This window comes from Ovis canadensis, chromosome 18, assembly GCF_042477335.2.
Source record: "Ovis canadensis isolate MfBH-ARS-UI-01 breed Bighorn chromosome 18, ARS-UI_OviCan_v2, whole genome shotgun sequence".
NCBI lineage: Eukaryota > Metazoa > Chordata > Mammalia > Artiodactyla > Bovidae > Ovis > Ovis canadensis.
In genome coordinates, this window is record NC_091262.1 from 79603444 (window position 1) to 79623397 (window position 19954).

Sequence of the window (19954 nt, forward strand, 5' to 3'; positions counted from 1 at the left end):
CACCACTGAAAGGCCCTGGATCGAGGGGTAGATTCAAGCAGTGAGGAGTCCAGATGGATCATTTCCCAATTGTTTTCTGCCCATACCACTGGCAACCATGCACACAGCAGGAAATATCCCAGAAGTGCCCCCCTCCAATCCCAAGAAAGAAGGAGGAAGTCCAGATGGCATCAGTGGAAAGAAAGCCAGTTTCAAGGACCAGGGGCTGACTTCTCAGCCCAGCTCTGCCTCTCAACAGCTCTGCTGCACGGGATAAGCCTCTCTGCCCCTCCCCACCCCACAATAACGGGCCGCCCAGGGTAATTTCCCAGGTCTTTCCAGTTTTACATCCTATGATTCTATTAATGCCGAGAGTGGGTTTTAAGTGCTAAATGGAGTCCGTGAAGGCTGAATATTTCTCGAGATTTAAAATGTCTCTCTGCTAATTGAAACTAATTCTCCAAACCACACATTAAAAGCCCCAGGCTGATTTTTCTATTTGATGGGCCCTGACAAAGCAGAGCGTAGAGACGGAGCGGCCCCGGGTGGGCACTCTGATGCGAGCCCTCTGCTGTTCCTTCCCCTGGCGAGGCTCCTGCTAATTTGTATTAATGCATCTCTGCTCCACCCCTCAGCGCCTGAGCCCGCGCCCTGGCCAGCCCCACAGCCCATGCCACTTAAGCCTCATAATTCTCTGCTGTCTCTCTCCTCCTTCCATCTCTCAACTTAGAGCTTGGCAGGCTAATGGCCATAATCATGATGACGAGCATTAAAAATGATGGGCCCTGCTCTCAACAGAATGCAGCTCTTCCTCAAGAGAAAGAACACTTAAATCCCAACTAGGTAAGTGGGTTCGATGGTGGTGTTAGCCCCAGAGCCGGGCGTCTGCAGGTGAGACTGCAAGAGGTGCACCCACCAGCAGGCGCATCCAGAAAAGCAGTAGCCGAAACCCCCAAAGAAGCCGGGCAAAGATTCGAGGTTCTGTGTTCACCTTCCCCTGCCCGCAGTGCCAGAGAGTCTCTGAAAGGGGTACCTTCTACCACAGAGGGGGTTAGGCTGATTAAATACATGAAAAAGTCAAAGCTCATAATCCGTGTCTACCTTTGCTTTATGAGATGCATTCTGTTAAAACCTGTGCTGAAATATACATCTCATACAATTTACCACCTTAACCATTTTTTTCAGCACACAATTCAATGGCACGAACTTGCAGGGATCCCCAACCTCCAGGACCTAATGTCTGATGAACTGAGGTGGAGCTGCTATAATACTAATCGAATCAAAGCGTCACAATGTAATCAAAGTGCACATCTCAAAACCATCCCCCACCCCAGTCCGTGGAAACATTCTCTTCCACGGGAAAGTTACCTTGCATGATACTGGACTGTGGTGCCAAAGAGGTTGGGAACCAGTGTCACTAAGGACAATGTTGCGCTGCCGCCACAGCATCCCCAGAAAGTTTTCATCATCCCTGACAGAATCTCTGAACCTGCAAAACAGTAGTTCGGCATTCACCCTTTCCAACAGCCCTGTTTGTGATGGACTTACGTTTGTGATTATTTTACACTTTACAAAAGATGGTCAGGACTCAGTAGCAACCTACATTTTGAAAAGCTGTATAACCCTCTTCCCAGTTGGGGAAAATAAGGAACAGACAGGGGAAATAGCATATTCCAAAAGGGCAGAGAGCCAGGGTCATGAAGGCTGAAAGGCAATCCCTAACCCTAACCCTGACCCTAACCCTAGCCCTAACCCTAGCCCTAGCCCTAATCCTAACCCTAGCCCTAATCCTAGCCCTAGCCCTAACCTTAACCCAAGCCCTAGCCCTAACCCTAACCCTAACCCTAGCCCTAATCCTAACACTAGCCCTAATCCTCACCCTAGCCTAACCCTAAACCTAACCCTAGCCCTAGCCCTAACCCTAGCTGTAACCCTAGCCCTAGCCCTAACCCTAACCCTCGCCCTAGCCCTAACCCTAGCCCTAGCCGTAACCCTAGCCCTAACACTAACCCTGACCCTAACCCTAACCCTAGCCCTGGTCCTAACCCTAACCCTAGCCCTAGCCCTAACCCTAGCCCTAACCCTGACCCTGACCCTAACCCTAATCCTAACCCTAACCCTAACCCTAGCCCTAGCCCTAATCCTAATCCTAACCCTGACCCTAACCCTGACCCTAACCCTAACCCTAGCCCTAGCCCTAACCCTAACCCTAACCCTAGCCCTAATCCTAACCCTAGCCCTAACCCTAACCCTGACCCTAACCCTGACCCTGACCCTGACCCTGACCCTAGTCTCATCAGTCTTTTGACCCTCATGGCACATTTTATGTGGCGAACACGGGTTTGTTTGTCCCTTTCTTTCATAGGAGACTAAGAAGCTATACAAGAGGGGTGGACTTCCCTGGTTGCTCCGTGGGTAAAGGACCCACCTGCCAGTGCAGAGACTCAGGTTCAGTCCCTGGGTGAGGAAGATCCTCTGGAGAAGGGAATGGCAACCCACTCCAGTATTCTTGCCTGGAGAATCCCATGGACATAGGAGCCTGGCGGGCTACAGTCCACGCAGTCACAAAGAATTGGACACGACTAAATGGCTGAACCACAGCAAGAGGGAAGAGAATGGCGTGAGAAAGCTGGGATGGCCACCATCTAGAGTCGACAGATGTTCATATTTTATCATGATCGCTTGACACATTTATACAAGAAATGGACTGTCAGTGGAAGCTGGCCCCTTTCCCCCTGCGTGGGCGTCATCTCCCTGTAGGTAACCTGGATTCCGCCTTTCTGAATTTGGTGTGTGTTTTTTTCAGTCCCCCATTTCCATGTTTACACCTACAGAGAGAGAGATTCATGAATAATTCATTGTGTTGTTTGCAGTGTGTTTTTAAACATTTTCATAAACGATATTACACAGGAAGCTTGCTTTTTCACTCAACATTATGTTTTGAGATGTAATCATGTTGCTATGAGAGAGGGAGTGAGTGTGTGCGTGTGTCTACTTAGGTTGTCTCCAATTTATTTTCCTGTTACAAACAATGCTGCAATTATGCACGAGTCTCTCTAGGTAATAGGTCTAGCAGCGCAATTGCTGAGTCTCTGCGAACATGCATTTCCAATTCCAATTTTGCTTTGGATATTGACAAATTGCTTTCGAAAGTGGCTGAATTAATTTACACTCCTACCAACAGTGTGTGAGAATTCCTATTTCTCCTTATCTTCCCTAACTCTTGCTATTGTCATTTTAAAAAAATTTTACCCGTCTGATTAGCGTGAAACATTCTCATTTGTTTTAAATCACATTTATCTGATTATTAGAAGGACTAAGCATATATGCATGAATAATTTTCTTTTTTTTTTCCTGTGAATTGTTTATTGTATTATTTTTTATTGAAAGGATTGTCAAACCACAGCGAAGACCAAATCCAGCCCATGGGCTTTTTTATACTGCCTGTGAGCCACGAATGGTTTTTACATTTTAAAAAGGTCATAAAAGAAAAAGAAGTGACAGAGGTTATATGTGTCCTGCAAAGCTGAAATATTTACTATCTGGTTCGCTGACTCCTATTCTGTTAGATTATTTTGTCTGTTTATTGATATGTATTTTGGATATTAACAATCTATTTGAACTAACTCCTCCCTCCCTTGCCCCCTCATCAGCTGCCCTGAGCATGCCAGTTTCTACTTCCCTGGGGCCCCAGTCTACGTTTTGTTGGAAGCAAAATGTTTTTTCAACATCTTGTCAAGTTTCAATTACATTTGGAATGTATCATCTAACCTTATCTCCCTCTCAAATACTTGCAGTAAAATCAATTTAATGCTCTTTACCTTGTGAAATGCATACGGTAGAATTCTGCTTCTGGCTCCAATGGAATGACTGCTACTGAGCTTGCTTTCCTGTCATAAATAACTAGGAAAGTGGATAAACATAAACAACTGTTTTCAGACAGAGGAAAACAAACAGCAAAAATGGGAATCTCCGAGAGCTGAGAGAGACATGAAATAAGCCCGGTTGTTCTGACATTCTGTCTAGAAGAACTCTCTGCACCATATCCCTAGGAGGACGGCCCAAGTGCAGCAGGAAGGTGTCACAAAGGTAAGTAAACCGAATTTGGAATTTAGGGAAGTGAGGTAGAAGGTCCTTGTAGGCCAGAACACCAGAGAGACGGCTACACAGAGAAGGGTGGTTCCAGAACCTGGGTAGGGATTCCCTTTAGACATTGATTGAACAGTAAGATACACACGTACAGCGTGAAGCATCATGACACCAGGTAACAAACAGCTAAGGAAGCTGAACAATTCCCAGAGCTCGTTAAGGATTGGGATAAATTCTCATTGAGTTTAGTCAGAGTGGACAGACCTCAAGAAACACCTAGGACAATCAGGAGATCTCAGAATGGTCATGGCGAAGTAGTAAGGCTCACTTAGCTCTAGAAAAAGGCTTCTTTAAATGATACCTTCATAAAACTTAAAAATAAACCTCAAAAATAAAGTCAAACTGATCCTCAAGCAACTTCTTGCATGCTAAGTCATGTCAGTCATGTCTGACTCTGTGAGACCCTATGGACTGTAGCCTGCCAGGAGACTATCCAGGCAAGAATACTGGAGAGGGTTGCCATGCCCTCCTCCTGCAGGGGATCTTCCTGACCTGGGGATCAAACCTGTGTCTCTTATGTCTCCTGCATTGGTTTACCACTAGCGCCACCTGGGAAACCCCTTCAGTGAAGTCGCTCAGCTGTGTCCGACTTTTTGCAACCCTGTGGACTATAGCCCACCAGGCTCCTCTGTCCATGGGATTCTCCAGGCAAGAATACTGGAGTGGGTTGCCATTTCCTTCTCTAGGGGAATCTTCCCGACCCAGGGATCGAACCCAGGTCTCCTGCATTGCAGGCAGATACTTTAACCTCTGAGCCACCAGGGAAGCTTAGCTGCCTGCTAAAAATAAACTTCACAGTTCTTTGGAAATTTTAGGCTTCCCAGGTGGCACAGTTGGTAAAGAATCTGCCTGTCAACACAAGAGATACAAGAGACACAGGTTTGATCCCTGGGTCGGGAAGATCCCCTAGAGTAGGAAATGGCAACCCACATGAGTATTCTTGCCTGGAAAATTTCACAGACAGAGAATCTACCAGGCTACAGTCCATGGGGTTGTTATTTGGAAAAAAACAAAATCTAGACACAATAATGTTGCATCCGCAAGGTTCAGCATCCAATCAAAAATTAGTCAACCCATTAATAATGAGGAAAAAGTAAGCAACAGCCAAGAAAAAAATCCACCAAGTGGACAGATCCAGAAATGACAGAGATAATAGAATTAGCAGATAATCACTTCACAAAATAGTAGTTATAAACACAGCGAGTCTCCTACATACGAACCAGTTCTGTTCCATAGAGTGCATTCCTAAGTCCAACAAAGTTAGCCTAGGGATCCAACTAACACAATTGGCTATATAGTCCTGTCCTGTAATAGGTTTATAATACTTTTCACACAAATAATACATAAAAAACAAACGTTAAAAATAAAGAAAACATTTTAACCTTACAGTACAATCCCTTGAAAAGTACAGTACAGCAACTGGCATGCAGGGGCTAGCATCTAGTGAAAAGATAAGAAGAGGCACTGACTGAGGAGAGACAAGAACTGGGAGACGAAGGAGCTGAAGGCCCATCAGCAACAGGAGATGGAGGGCAAGCTGCAATTTCACTCACACCTGACGTTGCTGGCACGGGGTTTGGTTCTTTCCTGAATCCAATTCGATCTACCCTCTCGAAAAAAAAAAAAATGATGTCCAGCGATGTCCAAGTAGTAGCTCTTTTTTTCTCTGCATAAATAACACGGGGGCACTGCATTGCCCCTGAACGGCTGCTGCAACCTTCGCGTACTGTTGTACGTTTGGGTCCTGTGCCACGAAAGCTAACCACGCCTCCTCAGATAAAGAAAATCCCTTTTCCACTTCCTGCACTGTGAACCTCTTTGGTTCTTCCTTTACCTCTTCCTCTTGTCTCTTTGTCCTTTCCCTGGACCGCCAGTTTCTGGGGCTTCTTAGCAGTACCAGCTATAGCACTGCTGCGTTGTTGCTTGCTTCCAGACATTCTGGGCTTGGAATAAAGATACACAGTATACTGTACGGTAAAGTAAAGTACACCACCATTTGCAGAGGATGCGTGTACATGACAATGTACGCCAGACATGTGAACTAACGTACGTGATTGGACATGTGAACGCATGTTCACATCTTTGAAAGTTTGCAAATTGAAGGTTTGCATGTCGGGGACTTCATGTATACTAAAGGTGTTAAAGGGAAACATGAACACAATGAGGAAAGATATGGTAGGTCTTAAAATGAATTCATTGCATCTTTCAGACATAAAAATATACGCAACAAAAACATTTACTGAAAGAATTAGCAAATTCAATACTGAAGAACTGATCAGGGAACTTGAAAGGACTTAGCAACAAAAACTAAGGAAAAGTGAAATACAGGGAGAGGAAAGGCTAAAAACGAATGAAGGGCTCTCTGTGACCTGTGAGAACATATAACAGTCGGATATATGTGTATTCAAAGACCCAGGGACAGAGAGACAGAAAAAATGTTCAGAAAACCTGGGCAAAGGTTTCCTGAATTATATGTAAACCATTAACTTACACAGAGAAGGCACTGGCACCCCACTCCAGCACTCTTGCCTGGAAAATCCCATGGACGGAGGAGCCTGGTGGGCTGCAGTCCATGGGGTCGCTAAGAGTTGGACATGACTGAGCAACTTCACTTTCACTTTTCACTTTCATGCATTGGAGAAGGAAATGGCAACCCACTCCAGTGTTCTTGCCTGGAGAATCCCAGGGACGGGGGAGCCTGGTGGGGAGCCCTGCTGTCTATGGGGTTGCACAGAGTCGGACACGACTGAAGCGACTTAGCAGCAGCAGCAGCATTAACTTACAAATCTAAGAAACTCAAGAATATGCATACACAGTCAAATCACATAAGACATATGTCACAATCATTTCATTAAAAGTCCAGTAATAAAGGGGAAATCTTAAAAGGATGCACAAAAGGGAAGAAAGGAAGAGAGAGGGAAAGAAGGAGGCATACAGGGGAACAAAGATACCAGGAAAAACATCTATTTCTGCTTTATTGACTGTGCCAAAGCCTTTGACTGTATGGATTACAATAAACTGTGGAAAATTCTGAGAGAGATGGGCATACCAGACCACTTGACCTGCCTCTTGAGAAATCTGTATGCAGGCCAGGAAGCAACAGTTAGAACTGGACATGGAACAACAGACTGGTTCCAAATAGGAAAAGGAGTACGTCAAGGCTGTATATTTTCACCCTGCTTATTTAACTTCTATGCAGAGTACGTCATGAGAAACACTGGACTGGAAGAAACAAGCTGGAATCAAGATTGCCGGGAGAAATATCAATAACCTCAAATATGCAGATGATAACACTCTTATGGCAGAAAGTGAAGAGGAGCTAAAAAGCCTCTTGATAAAAGTGAAAGAGGAGAGCGAAAAAGTTGGCTTAAAGCTTGACATTCAGAAAACGAAGATCATGGCATCTGGTCCCATCACTTCATGGGAAATAGATGGGGAAACAGTGTCAGACTTTATTTTTTGGGGCTCCAAAATCACTGCAGATGGTGACTGCAGCCATGAAATTAAAAGACGCTTACTCCTTGGAAGAAAAGTTATGACCAACCTAGATAGCATATTAAAGCAGAGACATTACTTTGCCGACTAAGGTCCGTCTAGTCAAGGCTATGGTTTTTCCTGTGGTCACCTATGGATGTGAGAGTTGGACTGTGAAGAAGGCTGAGCACCGAAGAATTGATGCTTTTGAACTGTGGTGTTGGGGAAGACTCTTGAGAGTCCCTTGGACTGCAAGGAGATCCAACCAGTCCATTCTGAAGGAGATCAGTCCTGGGATTTCTTTGGAAGGAATGATGCTGAAGCTGAAACTCCAGTACTCTGGCCACCTCATGCGAAGAGTTGACTCATTGGAAAAGACTTTGATGTTGGGAGGGATTGGGGGCAGGAGGAGAAGGGGACGACAGAGGATGAGATGGCTGGATGGCATCATGGACTCGATGGACATGAGTCTGAGTGAACTCCGGGAGTTGGTGATGGACAGGGAGGCCTGGTGTGCTGCGATTCATGGGGTCGCAAAGAGTCAGACATGACTGAGCGACTGAACTGAACTGAACTGAATTATGTATCAGAACTAACGCAAGCCAGAAACTGAAAAGCCATAACTGATCTTTTCATTACATTCTTTTGAAGAAATTTTCCATTGTCTTCTGGCTTGCATTAGTTCTGATACATAATTCAGTTCAGTTCAGTTCAGTTCAGTCTCTCAGTCGTGTCCAACTCTTTGCGACCCCATGAATCGCAGCACGCCAGGCCTCCCTGTCCATCACCATCTCCAGGAGTTCACTCAGACTCAAGCCCATCGAGTCCGTGATGCCATCCAGCCATCTCATCCTCTGTCGTCCCCTTCTCCTCCTGCCCCCAATCCCTCCCAACATCAAAGTTTTTTCCAATGAGTCAACTCTTCGCATGAGGTGGCCAAAGTACTGGAGTTTCAGCTTCAGCATCATTCCTTCCAAAGAAATCCCAGGGCTGATCTCCTTTAGGATGGACTGGTTGGATCTCCTTGCAGTCCAAGGGACTCTCAAGAGTCTTCTCCAACACCACAGTTCAAAAGCATCAATTCTTCAGCACTCAGCTTTCTTCACAGTCCAACTCTCACATCCATACATAACCACAGGAAAAACCATAGCCTTGACTAGACGGACCTTAGTCGGCAAAGTAATGTCTCTGCTTTTGAATATGCCATCTAGGTTGGTCATAACTTTTCTTCCTAGGAGTAAGCGTCTTTTAATTTCATGGCTGCAATCACCATCTGCAGTGATATTGGAACCCCAAAAAATAAAGTCTGACACTGTTTCCACTGTTTCCCCATCTATTTCCCATGAAGTGATGGGACCAAATGCCATGATCTTCGTTTTCTGAATGTTGACCTTTAAGCCAACTTTTTCACTCTCCTCTTTTACTTTCATCAAGAGGCTCTTCAGTTCCTCTTTGCTTTCTGCCATAAGGGTGGTGTCATCTGCATATCTGAGGTTATTGATATTTCTCCCAGCAATCTTGATTCCAGCTTGTGCTTCTTCCAGTCCAGCGTTTCTCATTATGTACTCTGCATAGAAGTTAAATAAGCAGGGTGACAATATACAGCCTTGATGTACACCTTTTCCTATTTGGAACAAGTCTGTTGTTCCATGTCCAGTTCTAACTGTTGCTTCCTGACCTGCATGTAGGTTTCTCAAGAGGCAGGTCAGGTGGTCTGGTATTCCCATCTCTCTCAGAATTTCCCACAGTTTATTGTGATCCACACAGTCAAAGGCTTTGGCATAGTCAATAAAGCAGAAATAGATGTTTTTCTGGAACTCTCTTGCTTTTTCCATGATCTATCGGATGTTGGCAATTTGATCTCTGGTTCCTCTGCCTTTTCTAAAACCAGCTTGAACATCTGGGAGTTCACAGTTCACATATTGCTGAAGCCCGGCTTGGAGAAATTTGAGCATTTTTACTAGCATGTGAGATGAGTGCAATTGTGTGGTAGTTTGAGCATTCTTTGGCATTGCCTTTCTTCGGGTTAGGGTTAGCCAAATAGAATTCTACATCAGTGAAAATATCCTTCAAAAATCAAGGTGAAACAGAGACATTTTCAAATTAAAAATCTGAGAAAATTCACCACCAGCAAGTCTAATTTATAAGAGATAATAAAGGAAGTTCTTTAAGCTGAAAGAAAATGATACAAGTCAGAAACTCAGATCTACACAAAGGAAGGAACAGTGATAAAGCAGTAAAAATATGAATAAACATAAGACGTGCCTATTATCTTTTTCACTATTTCTTTAAAAGATAATTGACTCACCATTTCTGGGTCAGAATGCAAGGCAGTTAGAAGTTACTGCTTCATCCTAAAGAAAAAAAAAAAAAGAAAATGTTATAAACTGAACAGAATGAAAATCAACAGCTATTTTTGGATGTGCAGTGAGGTAAGTTGACAGGGCAAAACATTTCCTCCAACACTGGAGAGATGGACAGCAAATACAGGGAGTCACAGTTTCCCAGAGACAGCCTTGTGATTGGAAACCGCTGTGGGAACTCAGTAAAGAATCTGCCTGCAATGCAGGAGACACAGGTTCGATCCCTGGGTCAGGAAGATCCCCTGGAGGAGGGAATGGCTATCCACTCCAGGATTCTTGCCTGGAGAATTCCATGGACAGAGGAGCTTGGTGGGCTACAGTTCATGGGGCGCAAAACATCGGACATGACTGAGTGATTAACACACACACATGGGAACCAAGGCTGGGATAGAATAATCAGAGCTGTGGTTGACAAATTGCTGGAGGCTCAATGTAGACAACTCCAAGATTCAGAAATTCGAGGAGGATCCAGAATTGTGAGATTTACCTCCAGAAAGGAGCTCAACCAGATTTCCACAGTAAATATCAGAGAAAAATCCAACCATTTTGAAATATGCCTAAGCATTCTGTTCTTCCTTAAAAGGCTTGTTTGTGAGAAATTGTTTAACCAGAGTCTAGTCTGTTAAAGAGCAGAGACATTACTTTGCCAACAAAGGTCCGTCTAGTCAAAACTATGGTTTTTCCAGTAGTCATGTATGGATGTGAGAGTTGGACCATAAAGAAAGCTGAGCGCCAAAGAACTGATGCTTTTGAACTGTGGTGTTGGAGAAGACTCTTGCGAGTCCCTTGGACTGCAAGGAGATCCAATCAGTCCATCCTAAAGGAGATCAGTCCTGAATATTCATTGGAAGGACTGATACTGAAGCTGAAACTCCAATACTTTGGCCACCTCATGTGAAGAACTGACTCATTTGAAAAGACCCCCTGATGTTGGGAAAGATTAAAGGTGGGAGGAGAAGGGAATGACAGAGGATGAGATGGTTGGATGGCATCGCTGACATGATGGACATAATATTGAGCAGGCTCCGGGAATTGGCGATGGACAGGGAAGCCTGGCGTGCTGCAGTTCATGGGGTCACAAAGAGTCGGACAGGACTGAGCAACTGAACTGAACTGAACTGAGTCTGCTGAGGGGCTACTGGAGCCTGACTCACCTTAGGGAGAGGAAACACGTGACTCCAGTCAGCTCCAGCTCCCCACGGGGGAGAAGAAAGAAAACACACACACCAGCCCCCACTAGCCACTCTGTCCCACCTAAGGGAGTAGGGAAAAAACCTGAAAAACACCTTTGAAGTTCACAGTCCAAGACATAGGCTCTCTGAAAGACCGAGGCATACACAACAGAATGCTCCTCACTCCACCCATCACCACCACTAAGGCCTATTTACAGCAGTTACGTTTACCTGGTACCTTATATCCAGCTATGAGAAAAATTATAAGGAACATCAAAAGATTAAACACACACACACACACACTTTGAAGAGACAGAGCAAGATCAGAACCAGACATGGCAGGAAGGTTGGAATCATCAGTCTGTGAATTTAAAACAAATATGATTATTATGCTAAGGGCTTGAAGGCATAAAATGAACACATATAAGACAGATGGAAAGTATAAGCTTGGAGATTCAAATCATAGAAGGGAAGGAAAGGAAACACTAGAGAGTTTTACAAAAACATGGTAACAGAAATGAAGAGAGCCTTTAATGCGCTCATTAGTACACTGGAAACAGCTGAGGAAGGAATCTTTGAAACCGAGTGTATTTCATTGGAGATATTCAAAACTAAAAAGCACAGAGAATGAAGGCAAAAGATGGGGACTTCTGGCAGTCCAGTAGTTAAACTGTGTTTCCACTGCAGGGGTTGCAGGATCAATCCCTGAGCGGGGAACTAAGATTCCCACATGCCACATGGCGTGGTGGGGGGGGAAAAGACTGAAAAACCAGAAAATCCAAGGACTGCGGGATAACTACAAAAAGTATAATATACTCATAATGGGAATACCAGAAAGAGAAGAGAGAAAGGGACAGAACAGATATCTGAAACCACAACTGAGAGGCTTCCCACGTTCATGTCAGACACCAAACCACAAACCCAGGAGCCTCAGAGAACACCAAGCAGGATAAATACCCCCAAATCGACCCCCAGACGTATCATTTTCAAAGTACAGAAAAACCAAAGATTAAAAACATATTAATCAAGAAAGAAGCCAAAGGGGAAACATACCTACCTAGAGAGGACCAAAGATAAGAATTGCAACTGACTGTTCTCAAGAAGCTCACACACAAGAAGGAGCAGAGTAAAATATTCAAATGTTGAGAGAAAAATGAGTGCTGAGAGAAAACGGCCAGTTGACATTTCGCAAAATCATCCTTCAAAAGTGAAAAAGAAATAAAGATCTCACCAGTCAAACAAAACCGGAGGGAATGTGTTGTTAGCAGACCTTCCTAGCAAAAAAAATATTAAAAAGAGCTTTCAGAAAGGAAGAAAAAAATATAGGTCAGAAATTTAGATCTATGCAAAGATAAAGAGAGGAAAAACCTCAAAAAGGAATAAGTGAAGATGAAATAAACACTTTCATTTTTCTTATTCTTAACTGAACTTACAGCTTGTTGTTGTTTAGCCACTTAGCTGTGTCCAACACTTTGAGACGCCACAGACAGCAGCACGCCAGGCTTCCCTGTCCTTCACCATCTTCCAGAGCTTGCTCAGACTCATGTCAGCTGAGTCAGTGATGCCATCCAACCATCTCATCCTCTGTGATCCCCTTCTCCTCCTGCCTTCAATCCTTCCCAGCATCAGGGTCTTTTCCAGTGAATCTGCTCTTCCCATCAGGTGGCCAAAGTGTTGGAGTTTCAGCTTCAGCATCAATCCTTCCAATGAACATTCAGGGTTGATTTCCTTTAGCATTGACTGGTTTGACCTCTCTCTGCAGTCCAAGGGACTCTCAAGAGTCTTCTCCAGTGCCACAATCCAAAAGCATCAATTCTTCGGCACTCAGGTATGTAAGTATATATAATACATATATACTAATGTGTATGTATACTAAGCCAATTCAGCCTTGTCTGACTCTTTGTGACCCTATGGACTGTAGCCCACCAGGCTCCTCTGTCCACAGGATTCTCCAAGCAAGAATACTGGAATGGGTTGCATGCCCTCCTCCAGTATACACATACACATATGTGCTTATTCATGCTAATACAAAAGTGAAATAAATGACAGCGATAATATAAGAAACAGAGGGGAGAAACTGGGATGATTTTGTTATTATAAGGTACTCACACTGCATGCGAAATGGTATGTTGTTATTTGGTAAAAGGTTAAGTGACTTACTTGGATCAGTTTTAAACATATTGCAAAATCCAGGGCAACCATTAAAAAACAATTTTTAAAATGTATGACTGATATGTTTTAAAAAGGAAAGAAAATTAAATCTTATAAAATTCTCAATTAAAACCACAAAAGGCAAATAAATAAATAAAATAAAAGGCCAAAATAGGGATAAAGAACATGAGTAGCAAATAGGAAAAAGTAACAAATGTGGTGGATTTAACCATACACATCAATAATCATTTTGAAATCAGTGGTTTAAATGTATCAGTTACAAGACAGAGTCTCAGAGTGGATCAAAGAGAAGATCCAACAATATGTTGCCTGTAACAAAGCCACTTCAAGTACAGAGGATGTGTGTAGATTAAAAGTAAACGAATGGAGAAAAATACACCCATGCTAAAGCTAGCCAAACGAATTAATTGCAGACACTAATTCATTTCAGACAGAGCAGACCTCAAAGCAAGGAAAGTTATCAGGGATAAAGAAGGGCATTACATAACAATAAAGGAGTCAGTTTTCCAAAAGACATAATAATCCTTAATAAGTATGCACTGAACAACAGCATCAGACTACACGAGGCAAAACCTGCTAGAACGGCAAGGAGAAATAGATTAATCCACAATTACAACTGGCGACTTCAACACCCTTTTTTTCAGAAATGGATAGATCCAGCCAGGAGAAAATCAGTAAGAGTATAGTTGAGCTCAGCACCACCATCAGTCAATGGGAAGTAATGGACATCTATAGACTGCTTTATCCAACAAAAGCAGAATGCAGTCTTCTCAAACTCACACAGGATATTTACCAAGACAAACCACATTCTGGGCCACAAAACACCCTTTAATAAATATAAAATGATAGAAATTATGCAGTGTCTGCTCTCATACCATAATGTAATTAAACTAGAAATCATTAACAGAAAGACACTGAAAAATTCCAAAATACCTAGAGGCTATACAACACAATTCTAAACACACAAGACAAAAAATCTCAAGAGAAATTTTTAAATATTTGGAACCAAATAAAAATGAAAGCACAACTTATCAAAATTTGTGAGACGCAGCAAAAGGAGTGCTTAGAGGGGCTTTTAGCATTAAATGCCCAGAGAAAAATGTAAAGTTGATCATCTCAGTTTTCACTTTAGGAAACTAGAAAAAAGAAGAGCAAATTAAATCCAAAGTAAACAGAAAAGAGAGAAATGCTAAAAATTAAATGGATAAAATTGAAAACAGGAAATCAGTAGAGAAAATCAATGAGATCACAACTTACTTGTTTGAAAAAATTAATAAAACTGATTAACCTCTAGCCAAGGTAATTAAGGGGAAAAAATGAAGACAAAACTTATTAGCATAAGAAATGAAAAAGAGGCCATCAATGCTGATCGCATGTACACTAAAAGAACAGGAAAGAACTATTATGAATAGTTCTATGTCCAGGTTTGATAAACTAGATGAAATGCACCAAGTCCTTGAAATACACAGTCTGCCAAAACTCATACAAGAACAGACAATCTGAATAGACCTACAGCTATTAGAGGAATTTAGCCAATAAATGGCCAATTTATTGGCCAATTTAGCCAATAAATAGCCCAATAGAGAAAGCACAAGGCCTAGATGCGTTCCCTGCTAAATTCTACCAAATATTTAAGGATGAACTCATATCAATTCTCTACAATCTCTCTCAGAAGACAGAGCATAAGGAATATTTTCTAACTCTTTCTATGAGAGAAGCATCACCCTAAGAGCAAAACCAAAGTCATTATAAGAAAGGAAATTTGTGGGCCAATATTTCTCATGAGTATCAGTGCAAAAACCCTCAACAAAATATTAGCAAATCAAGTCTAACCATCTATAAAATAAATTCTACAGCATGACCACTGGAGTCTATCTCAGGTATGCAAGGTTCACTATTTGAAAATCAGTTAATGTTATCTATCACATCAACAGGCTAAAGAAAATAATCACATGTTCACAGAAACATAAGCAGAAAAATCACTAGACCAAATCCAACACCAATTCATGATTTAGAAAACTCAGTAAATTAGGAATAGAGAGAAACTTCTCCAACTTGATGAAGAACGTGTACAAAAAACATACATCTGATGCCATACTTACTGGGCAGAAACTCAAAACTTTCTCACAGGAATCACACACCAGACAAGGATGTTCCTCCTCACCACTCCTTTTCCACACTGTACAGTAAGTCCAAGCTAAAGCACAAGACAAGAAGAAAGTGTACCTATTGGGAAGGAAGAAATCAAACCATCTTTTTCACAAATGACATGATCAGATAAGGAAAAAATCCAAGAGAATCAGCAAAAACCTCTTTTTAAAAGGCAATTATTAAAAGACTGCAGGATACGAGGTTAACATAGAAAAGCCCACAGCTTACCTATATACCATCGATAAACAAGTGTAAATTGACATTAACCCAGTATCATTTACCTTGGGTTATATTAACCCAACACCAAAAAAGGGAAATAAGAATAAGTCTAACAAAATATGTACAAGACCTATGAGTAAAACTGCAAAACCCAGAAGAATAAACTCAAATAATTTAATAGATATCCAAGCTCATGAATAGAAACACTTGGTATTGTCAACATATTAGTTCTTTCAAGGTGATATATAGATTTGACGCAATCTGGTTCAAATTCCCAGCAACTTTTTGTGTGAAAATCAACAAACTAATTCTGAAGTTTACATGAAGATGCTTAAGAGCCAGAAGAGCCATTACAATTTTGAAGATGAAGAACAAAGTTGAAGAGGTGACAATATTTGACTTCAAGACTTACTATAAAGCTACAGTAATCAAGACCAAAGAATAAACAAATTAATCATTGGAACAGAGTTGAGAGTCCAAAATAAACCCACATAAAACCTGTCAAATGATTCTTGACGAAGAAGCAAAGGCCATACAGTGGAGAAAGGAGTCTTTTCATCAAATTGTTCTGGAACAACTGGACATCCACATGCAGAAAAAATTAAAAAATCAGTCTGGACACAGACTTTACATACTACACAAAAATTAACTCCAAATTGATCACAGACCTAAATGTAAACCAAAAAATGGTAAAACTCCTAATAGGTAACATAGGGCCTTGGGTATGGTAATGACTTTTCAGATACAAGACCAAAGCAGAAACATTGAAAGAAATAATTGATAAGCTGGGCTTCATTAAAATTAGAAACTTCTGCTCTGTACAACAGAATGTCAAGAGGATGAGAAGATAGGCCACAGACTAGAGAAAATATTTACAAAACATGTCCCTGAAAAAGGACTTACCTCCCCAACGTACAAAGACCTCTTAAAACTCAACAATTGAAAAAAAAAAAAAAACCCCAGGGATTTCCTTGGTGGTCCAGTGGTTAAGAATCTGCCTGCCAATGCAGGGAACACAGGTTCAGTCCTTGGTCTGGGGATTAAGCTCCTACAAGTCTCAGGGTAACTAAGCCTTGCACCACAACCACTGAGCCCGTGTTCAGCCTGCGCGCAGTGCAGCAACTGTTGAAACCCACTCGCCCTAGAATCCATGCTCTGCAACAAGAGACGCCTCCACGATGTGGAGCGCACACACTGTAACTAGAGAGGAGCCCCCCCATCACAACTAGAGAAAGTTTGCACACAGCCACAAAGATTCAGCACAGCCAAAAATAAATAAACACGTTTAAAACAAAGAAAGCAATACAAATTTTTAAATGGGTCAAAGATTTAATAGACACTTCAGCGCAGAAGAGATACATGTAGGAAATAAGCATATGAAAAGATTTGTTATTTAGCTTTAAGTCACATCCAACTCTTTTGCAAACCTGTGGACTGTAGCCCAACGGGCTCCTCTGCCCATGGCATTTCTCAGGCAAGAATACTGGAGAGGGTTGCCATTTCCTTCTCCAGGGGATCTTCCTGACTCAGGGATGGAACCCTGAATTGGCAGACAGGTTCTTTACCACTGAGCCACTAGGGAAGCCCATATGAAAAGACACTCCACATGGAATGCCATCAGGCAAAGGCAAATGAAAACACTGAATTACCACTACACACCTATCAGAAAGGCCAAAATCCAGAACACAGACCGCACACCAAATGCTGGCGAGGATGTGCGGCAGCAGACTCTCGCCCACTGCTGATGAGAATGCGAGATGGTGCGGTCACTTTGGACAGCTCTCAGTATAAGTAACATACTTTGGCCGTAAAATCCAGCAGTTGTGCTTCTTGATATTCACCGATAGGAACCGGAAACCTAAATCCACACAAAACCCTGCACACAAATGTTTACAGCAGCTTTGTTTGTAATCCTAAAACAACCAAGATGTCCTTCTGTAGGTGAATGGTGAACTGGGTTAACCTAGACAATGGAACATTATCCAATGCAGAAAAGATATGAGCTATCAAGTCCGAAAAGACATGGAGGAAATGTAAATGTATGTTACAAGTGAAAGTAACTATATATTGCGTGATTCCAGCTATATGATGTTCTGGAAAAGGCAAAACTGTGGAGACAGTGAATAGAGCAGTGTTTCAGGGACTGGGGAGGGAGGGATAAACAGGTGAATCACAGAGGAATTTTAGGGCAGTGAAGATACACTGTATGAGACTATAAGGATAGACTTACACATTTCATCATACATTTGTCCTAAACTATAGACTCTATAACACCAAGAGTGAATCCTGTGGTATACTGTGGACTTTGTGTGATAATGGCATGCCATTGTAGCTTCATCAGTTGTAACAAACATCCCACTCTGCTGAGGGAAGTTGATAATGGTGGATTCTATGCATGCGTGAGGACAAGGGGAACATGAAAAATGTCTGTACCTTCCTCTGAATTTCCCAGTGAACCTAAAGCTGCTCTAAAAAATAAGGTCATTCTTTAAAGCAAAAATAACAGCAATGCTTTATTGAGTCTGTTAACATTTGTAGACATATGACAATAACAACACATAGACAGGGTGGAAAATGAAAACATAGTTTCTAATGTTTGTTGAACACATAAGTTGATACATTCTTAAAGACAGAATGTGATCTTAAGTGTTCACATCAAAACTTCTAGATTAACATTTTTTAATTAATTTATTTATTTTAATTGGAGGCTAATTACTTTACAATCGTGCAGTGGTTTTTGCCATACATTGACATGAATCCACCATGGGTATACACGTGTCCCCCATCCTGAACCCCCCTCCCACCTCCCTGCCCATCCCATCCCTAAGGGTCATCCCAGTGCACCAGCCCCGAGCACCCTGTCTCATGCACCGAACCTGGACTGGCGATCTGTTTCACATTAAAACAAGTCTTGCTAATGAGCCCATGGGGGATAAAATGAAATGCTAAAATATCTAATCCACAATAATGCAGGGAAAGGGGAAAAGGAACAAGGGACATATAGGAAGGCAATGAAAAGCAAGATTATAGAATTAAATAAGAAGTATAAATGGTCTAAATGCACCAGTTAGAAGCAAAGATTGTCAGCCTGGGTTAAAAAACAAGACTTAAGACTTCCCATTTCAGCTCTGAGGGTAAAGTGCTTGAGAGTCACTTTAATCACTCCCATTCTTACGACGAAAAAGAAAAATATGAACAAAGTGAAAATCAATGTCTTTTGTTGGACCCATCAGAGAACTGAGGTCCTAGGGCAAACCACCACTCTGCAATGAGAGACACAGGAGAATACAGAGTTGCGGCTGAGACCTGCTTACCTGGAACAGCAGCCATTGGAGTAATAACTGGAAGAAAAGCTTCCATGGCAAGTGTGAGAGATTGCAGAGTGTGGACAGCGTGAGCATGGGGGCTGCATTCTTGCAGGGAGGCTCGCAACTGAGCGGATTTTATCTCCAACCCCACCAGGCTCTCACGATGAAGAGCCAAAAAAAAAATTCCTCCTCCTGTCTCAGGTAGGAAGAGGGGCAAAAGTCACTTGAGATACTCTCAGAGCATCTTCATTACCAAACCAACTCAGCAAGGGGAAACAATTCAATCAGAGCTGTGCCTCAGCTAGGAAGAAGGACAATCACCAAATTTTAGGCCCCACTAGCCTTCCCATCTCACTTAAGCTGGGGAGAAAGGAAGGCACTTGAGAAAGGTTTGTAAAGGCCACAGGCCGGGGACACAGAGGCAGTAAAAACCCAGACTTTAATCATAAGATTATATAATGCTTTTCTTCATCCATTCCTTACTACCCTATCAACCGGGCTACAATAGAACACCGGGGGGTTACAGCCAAAAGATCTGCCAGGCACAGACTGTATCTAGGAAGTAGTTCCTAGAGAAATCGAAAGACAAGATGAAACATAAAGCCTCTGGAACTTACATCTAGAGCAAACACTGAACACAATTCAACTTATAGGTTGACATGAAACTTTACACTAAACCTATCTACCTCATCACCAGATACATCATGTTGGATTCTTCACAAAATAATTATAGGGCATTCTAAACAGCAAGGAAAAATCAGGCCAAACTAGATGTTGTTGCTCTTCAGTTGCTAAGTTGTGTCCGACTCTTTTCAACACCATAGACTGCAGCACGCCAGGCTTCCCTGTCCTTCATAACCTTCCAGAGTTGCTCAGATTCATGCGCATTGAGTTGGTGATGCCATCTAGGCTGGCTACAAGAACCCCAGTGTAAGTACAAAGACACAGATAAAAATCAAATGATGGG